Source organism: Hordeum vulgare, chromosome 7H (genome assembly GCF_904849725.1).
Source record: "Hordeum vulgare subsp. vulgare chromosome 7H, MorexV3_pseudomolecules_assembly, whole genome shotgun sequence".
In the NCBI taxonomy this organism is placed as follows: Eukaryota; Viridiplantae; Streptophyta; class Magnoliopsida; order Poales; family Poaceae; genus Hordeum; species Hordeum vulgare.
In genome coordinates, this window is record NC_058524.1 from 625,978,397 (window position 1) to 625,985,566 (window position 7,170).

The following is a 7,170-nucleotide window of genomic DNA, read 5'->3' on the forward strand; positions in this document are numbered from 1 at the left end:
GATTTTTATTGTGGGGTTTTGTTTTGTTCCAAAGAGGCTTGAAAAAAAGCTTCGTCATTTTGTTTTTCCTACAGGAAAAAGTTCCTTAATTTTTTAGATTATTTCTAACCCTCAAAACTAATTAAAACAGCAGCCAGCAATTTATATTTAGAAATAATCAGAGAGAAAACCCCCTATTTGTGCGGCACACTTGGGCGCAGCTTACTATACTGCACCCAGTGGGCACAACATAGCGCAGTTAGCCCACCTAGCACGATGTCCATCCGGTACCATATAGACATTTTGATAAAAGACAGTTTGTGCCATTTTATCTAGCCATCAAGGAAAAGTGTGCCCAAATCGAACAAAAAGAAAGATGTGCTATTATGTCAAATTGTTCGTAAAATATACTAGTAGTAAGAAATACAGTTTAATGCTTACAGTGAAATCCATAAAACAGAGGAGATTCTCTTAATAGCTGGTATACCACGTACAACACTTGTGTGCAAATAATTCCTTCGAGGTGCAAGATAACTCAACTAACTAATCAGGATCTACTCCTCCAGCTCAGAAACCTCTTGTCTAATCAAAGAATCATATCCTGTGCCACGGTTGGATAATCTTCAGAATTCCTCTCCTGTAGCAGTGTCATCTTCAGTGATCATCTCTTTCCTTGTCCCTGTGGGGTCATCATCAGTGTCAGATCCATCCGCAAATCCGTTCACCAACGAGCTGGTTACCACCAGGATTCGATTTGAGTACTGAAGCTCAGTCAGTCTTTTCACATATACACACAGCACGGTTGGCATGGAATTCACCTCTTCCCGGCATTACTTCCATTAGAAGTTGGCACGCCTCATGTGGTCATTTACGCTCCTACGTTTTTCTGGAAGGGGAGACATCCACACTTCCTGTCACGATAAATGGAGTATTTAGTTTTTCACGCGAGTATGGATAGAGTTGCGACTGCATGAATAGAAGCTCAGGAAAGTCCAACAGTCCAACATAAGCTCAGGAAAGTCCACAGAAGCCCACAGAAGCTCAGGAAAGTCCAACAGTCCAACATAAGCTCAGGAAAGTCCACAGAAGCCCACAGAAGCTCAGGAAAGTCCAACAGTCCAACATATTCATCAACCATGGTAAACACATAGTGGATAGCATGAATAAAAAACAAAATGAATTAACGATTAAGCAATAGTTGTTCATGTTCTTATATTCTTATAAAGTGCAACTAAACTTCAGAAACCAAAAGGTTAACTGGAACACTGTAATCTACTCCCTCCGTCCCATAATATAAGAGCGTTTTTTACACTAGTGTAGTGTCAAAAACGCTCTTATATTATGAGACGGAGGGAGTAGTTCTCAGTAGCATATAAATGGTCATCAGCTGGTGCTAAAGTTAGGTCACGGATTGACATCAAGAAAAACAATATTAAGTTAGTTCCCTTTCTGATGAAGTAGAATGCACACCCAAAAAATCAGTAAAAAAATATGCTTGGTAGTACCATTGATCAAGAAAAGAAACCAGTTGTGGCTCTGTAATTCTTTTGTAGTTTTCTGACCATTTGAATTATATATCCCATTGAGCATCTGAAAGAAAAAAAAACAAGGTGAATGATTTGAGAAGATCTGGTTCCATGCAAACTAACATACGAAATTTGTTGGAAGCTTTAAAATATGCGAGGAGCATGGGCAATGTTCTCCTGTAGACGATAATTATACGAAACCAACGATCAAGCAACTCCATGCAAGGTTGGCACATTACGTACCATATATAACAGAGCGAAATCAGGACAAACATGTCGTCACAGCACCATTGACTAAATCATTTCTCTTGGATCCTATCACCATTAATGCAGGTTATGTAACCATAAGAACCTCTAATGGGGGGAGTTCACCGTTGTTTACATGACAGTGTTCCAACTTTCCATTTAGAGGGTGTCAGCAAGAATAAGAACTGGTTGCTACTGTTCCACTGTGAACCATATCTATTAGTGGGATGTTGAATTACATGAAAATATGGCAAATGTTTAAATTACAGTTTTATGTGACATTCACTTGCATTTTGACTGAAATTTTAAGTAAATTAAAAGCGATGAGCCTTTCACTTTCTAGGGAAAATCAAGCACATAAATTATCACGTGAACACCTTTTCTCAAATCTCTCTTATAATAATCTCAGGTAACATATGTTGAGACTATCTGCTTGCTCAATGTTCAGAACTGGAAAAAATAATTTAGGCATGTCCATGGCTGGAGAGACCACGCTGTTTCCTACAATACTATAGGTGTCAGCATTTGTTCAACTCCAAATAGAAAAAAATAACTTCTTTCTGCACAAAATCATTGCAGCATAAATTTCTAGGTGTTCACTTACTGGTCAACAAAGATGGTGTTTGTTTCCATGAGATAATAATTATAGAAGTAAACTGTAGAAGTTTTGCAGGGGTGCACTGCTGTAGTATGAAGAGAACATCAGGATAGAGATATACACTGCAAATTTAGACGGGGAGAAAGGAAATGAACAACCTCTCAGAGCATAGTGCATGCTAAACATGCAATTTTACACCTTCACATACAAATCCGAAATTGTTAGCAAGAGCATCAGACACATACGTATCAACATATCCAGATCAAGCCCTTCTGCAATACACCAGAGACAACAAATTCTCTAAAATGATGAAAAGGCTAAGACCTAAGACTAGAGTAGCAACTCCTTTCTACAAGAAGTCTCCCTAGAAACACCAGCGGACTCGATTTAGTGGATACAGCGGAAGAAACAAAGCAACAGCGGAAGAAACCTACTTTTTATCCTTGTTAGCTTAATTTTTCTTTAACACTCCAGTCTCTATGAGTCTCATACAAGCTAAGCTTCAGAACAATTTCTTCAGCCCTATATTATGTGTCACTCTGCTGTTTAGGTATCGAATGAGGAGAAAAAGTAAGCATCAGGCAAAACAACTCATAGCATTAAATAATTAATACCACAACTTTCTCGATAATCAAGCCACTGCCTCTATAATGCTCTACTAGGAAGTACCCATCTGTATCAAAATAAAAAACGTCATATATTTTGATGAGAAAGTATTTGTTTCATCTTCATACAGGAACTTCTCAGTACCCAGGCCAGGCCAATCCACTTCCCTCTACAGAAAACAGTGTTCTACTAAGAATTTACCACTTCCCGATTACAGCAGGAAAAAAGTAAAAAGCAGCAACACAAATATATTTATCTCCCTAAAGAACAAGAACAAGAACAAGACGGGCATCCAGACAGTATAAACAACAAGAACAATTATGTCTGAGAACACATATGAAGAACAGGTATTTGTTCATCCGGCAAATCAAGCATTAGTTTCATCGAAATGAACTCAAAGTATTCAATAACTAACAGAAGAGATCGGTTTTCTCGACAACAGGATACCTGCAGCTACAATGTCTATGACGGTGTCTATGGAGAAGAAGAAAACATCTTCTTGGTCCCTTCCTGGACCAAGAAGAGGTTCTGACAGGCAAAAGGTAAACTCTTCCTCGTGTTCAACGGCAGTGAGGAGCCTACAAGCTCTGCCGCCCTGTGGATCTCGCGGACAAAGAAGGCATCACCTAGATTTGCTGGGGAGTCCGCCACCTCCAACAGCAACCACCTTGTGGATGGGGTGGGTCTTCCCGGCGCCGGCGAGGAGTCGTCAGGGGACGCCATCTTGGGGGGCGCCGGCGAGGAGTCGTCAGGGGACGCCATCTTGGGGGGCGCCGGCGAGGAGTTGTCAGGGGACGCCATCTTGGGGGGCGCCGGCGAGGAGTCTCGAGCGGCAGCCATCTTGGGGGGCGCCGGTGTAGAGGTGACTCGAGGAGCGCAAGCCTTGAAGGGAGCCGGTGAGGTAGCGGCGCAAGGAGCAGGCGGCTTCGGTGAGGCAGCAGCGGCGGGGGGCGGAAGAGGCGCCCGAGAGGAGGAGGCGGCGATCTTGGTGCGCCTTGCGTTGGCGATGACGCGTTCTTTGGCCTGGGAGACCGCCTCCTCTCCCGGCGGGGTGAGGTAGAGCATCGTGAGGACGAGCTGGTCGCCACCGGCAGCGCTGCCGGAGAGCGCAAACTCCTGCGCGAGGAAGCCCGGGCGCGGGCGTCCTCCCTCCGGGCCCTTGATGGTGAAGGAGAGGGGCTGGCGGGTGCCGGCGATGCCCGACGCGCCCCATATGTCGACCGCCTCCCTCCTCGTCTTCCAGGTACCGCCGGGAGCCACCCGGCTTCTCCGGGAGTCGTTCTTGGAAATCGGGCGTACGAGGTTGAAGAAGTAGACCGCCTTGTTCCCATCGGCCGAGGTGGCGGATGGGTAGTTGCGGAGGAGCTCCTCCGGGTCCCGGTCGTAGAAGTCGACCCCGGCGGTGATGTACCGGGGGAGCATCCAGTCAGGGACGCCCCTGACATGGAGGCGTAGGATCTCCAGCAAGTGGAGGGACCCGTCGTCCGTCCACGCGGGCGGGGTGGCCGCTGGCGGCCCAGGAACGAGTGCGGTCGACGCCATGGCAGGCTGACCTTGCAGGCGGAGGGAGAAAGTTTCTTGCAGAGGATGGGAGGGGGATTGAGATTGAGATTGAGATTGAGATTGGTGGAATGGAAGCCGGTGGATTTGCTCTTCGTCTTCGTGGTTGGGGCGGGAGGGGTTGGGGGGGTTGGGGTATTTGAAGGGAGGGGGCGAGAGGGAGGGGAACAATTGGTGTTTCCTTCACGGGCACAAAAATCCCCTGTTTCCCCTGTTTCCCTAACCGAACAAAGCCAGGGGACACTGCATTCGCTTGTAAACTGGAAGATGGTCTGCCTGCCGCACCAAAGTTCTTGGTGGTCTCGGAAGAGCGCGACCCGAAAAACGTGCTATCGAAGCTGTAGAGCAAGACGGGTGGTCCTGGTCTTGCCGATGCAAGTCAACAACTCGAATGCATATGATGTATAGGTACTGGTAGTCTCTAAATGTACTGTCGACTTACCAAGCCTTGGTTATCCCTGCTCATGGCGACCAAGGGTAGCCCGCCGGCTTCGCTGCCCATGACACGGAAGAGGGATCACACGAACCACCATCTTGCTGCATCTACAACACAATTAACCGGCAGTTTGCTCAGAATGTTATTGTTTTCTTTTGCCAAATGAAACGGATCAAGGAAAAAAGTTTACCCTACCCCACACGCAACACGGCGCAGCACATCCATGTTCCTTCAGGCATCCAATGTCACATTCCCTCCCAAACTGAACAAATAGAAACACACACTTGTCAGTTTATCAAAATGAGATTTCCGCAGCTGCTAAAAAACACCATCATCACTCAACACGGACAAATCATGAAAGAATGTCATTGGGCATGCATATGTTGTGGTAACTGCAATAGTGTTAGCAGAGCAAATAATAGTTTGAACAGGGCCCTAACAGAATACATAACAAGACTACAAACTCACGGTTTGCTTTGAATAATAGTGAAGGACTAACCTGTTCGCACAGCATAACAAAATTCTTGGTTAGGTTCAGTAGTATCACTGAAATAGACTAAGGTTCCAGGATGACTAGTTGACTGAGTTGTTTTATTGGTATGTATCTAACGGGAGTGATAGCAATTTTATCACTGTATTGCAACAATGATAATTGATTCCAAGTTCCTTTATGTAGCAACCTCTAGAATGTTAGTGGACAACAGTATTAATAACAACAATTTTTGTACTGCCCGATAAGAGAAGGTGTGTAAATAAACGGCAAGAAGTAATCCTTTCCCCCAACATAATAGCCGACATCTGAGCCCTCTTGCAAAATACCACTCGCTTGTGCAAACCATGGTCCCTGCAGCAAATAAAATGCATTGAACTCGAGGAGAAACAAATGTACTTATAATGCAAGCAGCAGAGCCTACTTTCTTGTACTTCTTACTTCACCTGTAGTCTTTACTCCTGGAGGAAAATTCTTAGGTACCCTAGCAGATGAAGTTGGACTTACTGCACTTGTAGTCTTGACTAGTGGGTAGAAATTCCTAGGTACCCTACCAGATGAAGTTGGGGGTCCAATTTTAGGTGACCTGTTATTATGGAAACCAAACAAACAATGGGAATGGTGGTTTATGGAAAGCCTAGTCAGAAATGGAAATTCAATTCCGCGCCATGGATGAAGGAGCTGCTGCTGCTGCGTGGTGGGTGGCGCTCCCCTTCTCGCCGGAGGTGAATCTATCCTGCAAATCGTCAAATTGGTAGTCGAGGATCAAGGGGGAGACAGGGAAGCACACAAATTCAGTGCTGGGAGGAAGAGCATCAAAAAATTACAGTGGTAGTCTTGGCTGGAGACGCAGCTCCCTCGGCTAGATTCAAGGTGCAGGGCGTGTGGGGGGTGGCTCGGTGGCGCACCACCACGCCGGCATGGAGCTTCTCCCATCTGGTCGTCGCGGCGGCCGTGGTCGGTGAGGAGGGAGCAGCCGCGCTGGTCCTCGTGGGCCAGCCGCGTCGAGGGTGGAGGGCGCGGTGGCGGGGGCTGGGGCGGTCGACGGCGACCAGCCACCGGTGAGCCGCGCTGGTCGCCGTGGATGAGCCGCGGCGCCGTGTGGGGAGAAGGTGTTTCGGGTGGGCGATGAGGAGTGTGAGGTTAAGTGTGTGTGTGTGTGTGTGGTTAAGTTTTTCTTTTCCCTCTTTAATTTACTTAGAAATTTGGCCCAATATCTAACTCTAATAATGTACAAAAAGAACCGAATTGCAAAATTACATGCTGTTACACATAGTGTTCAAAAGTATACTTCAAATTATATTCAAACATGGCTGGGGCCTTTCTTCCACCGGCGGCGATTAGGGTTTCGAGGGGACTCGTCGGTTCTCGCTGATGTCGACAAGGGGCGCGACCGATCAACGAGGAAGGGATGGCTCGGTCCTCCTCTCGCATTGGCACGGAGAACGCTGGCTCGTCCATCTCGGCGATAGCAAAGTTGGAGGAGGCAATGGGGAAGCTGGACATTACCAGGAGGAGTCAACTCCCTTGTTGGTCCACGACGTCCAGGCCGGGGCAAAATCATAATTGGTTGATGGAAAGAAAGATCTTGTATCGTAATCCGTTCCATATACAGACGATCTTATGTGCGCTCCTCCTGGCTCAAGGAAACCCTAGATGTCTTGTTTTTCGTTCGTACGGAGAGAGCATGTTTTCGGATGAATTCGAAACCCAACACTATATCGCCATG

At 46.5% G+C, this 7,170-nt stretch overlaps 1 long non-coding RNA gene across 6 annotated transcripts; it reads right to left on the reverse strand.

The window, feature by feature from the left end:
* Positions 1-363: 363 nt before the first annotated feature.
* On the reverse strand, positions 364-6,564 carry LOC123407838. Of its 6 annotated transcripts, none has more exons than XR_006612678.1 (7): positions 6,269-6,537; positions 5,866-6,177; positions 5,147-5,795; positions 4,958-5,058; positions 2,356-2,471; positions 1,485-1,569; positions 364-890 (listed from the first exon to the last, which is right to left on the reverse strand). It is a non-coding gene; the product is annotated as an uncharacterized LOC123407838 (long non-coding RNA). The 6 variants fall into 6 exon arrangements; XR_006612679.1 differs by having other exon boundaries at positions 2,356-2,434; positions 6,269-6,536; XR_006612677.1 differs by lacking the exon at positions 2,356-2,471 and having other exon boundaries at positions 5,888-6,177; positions 6,269-6,564.
* Between the last annotated feature and the right edge of the window lie 606 nt (positions 6,565-7,170).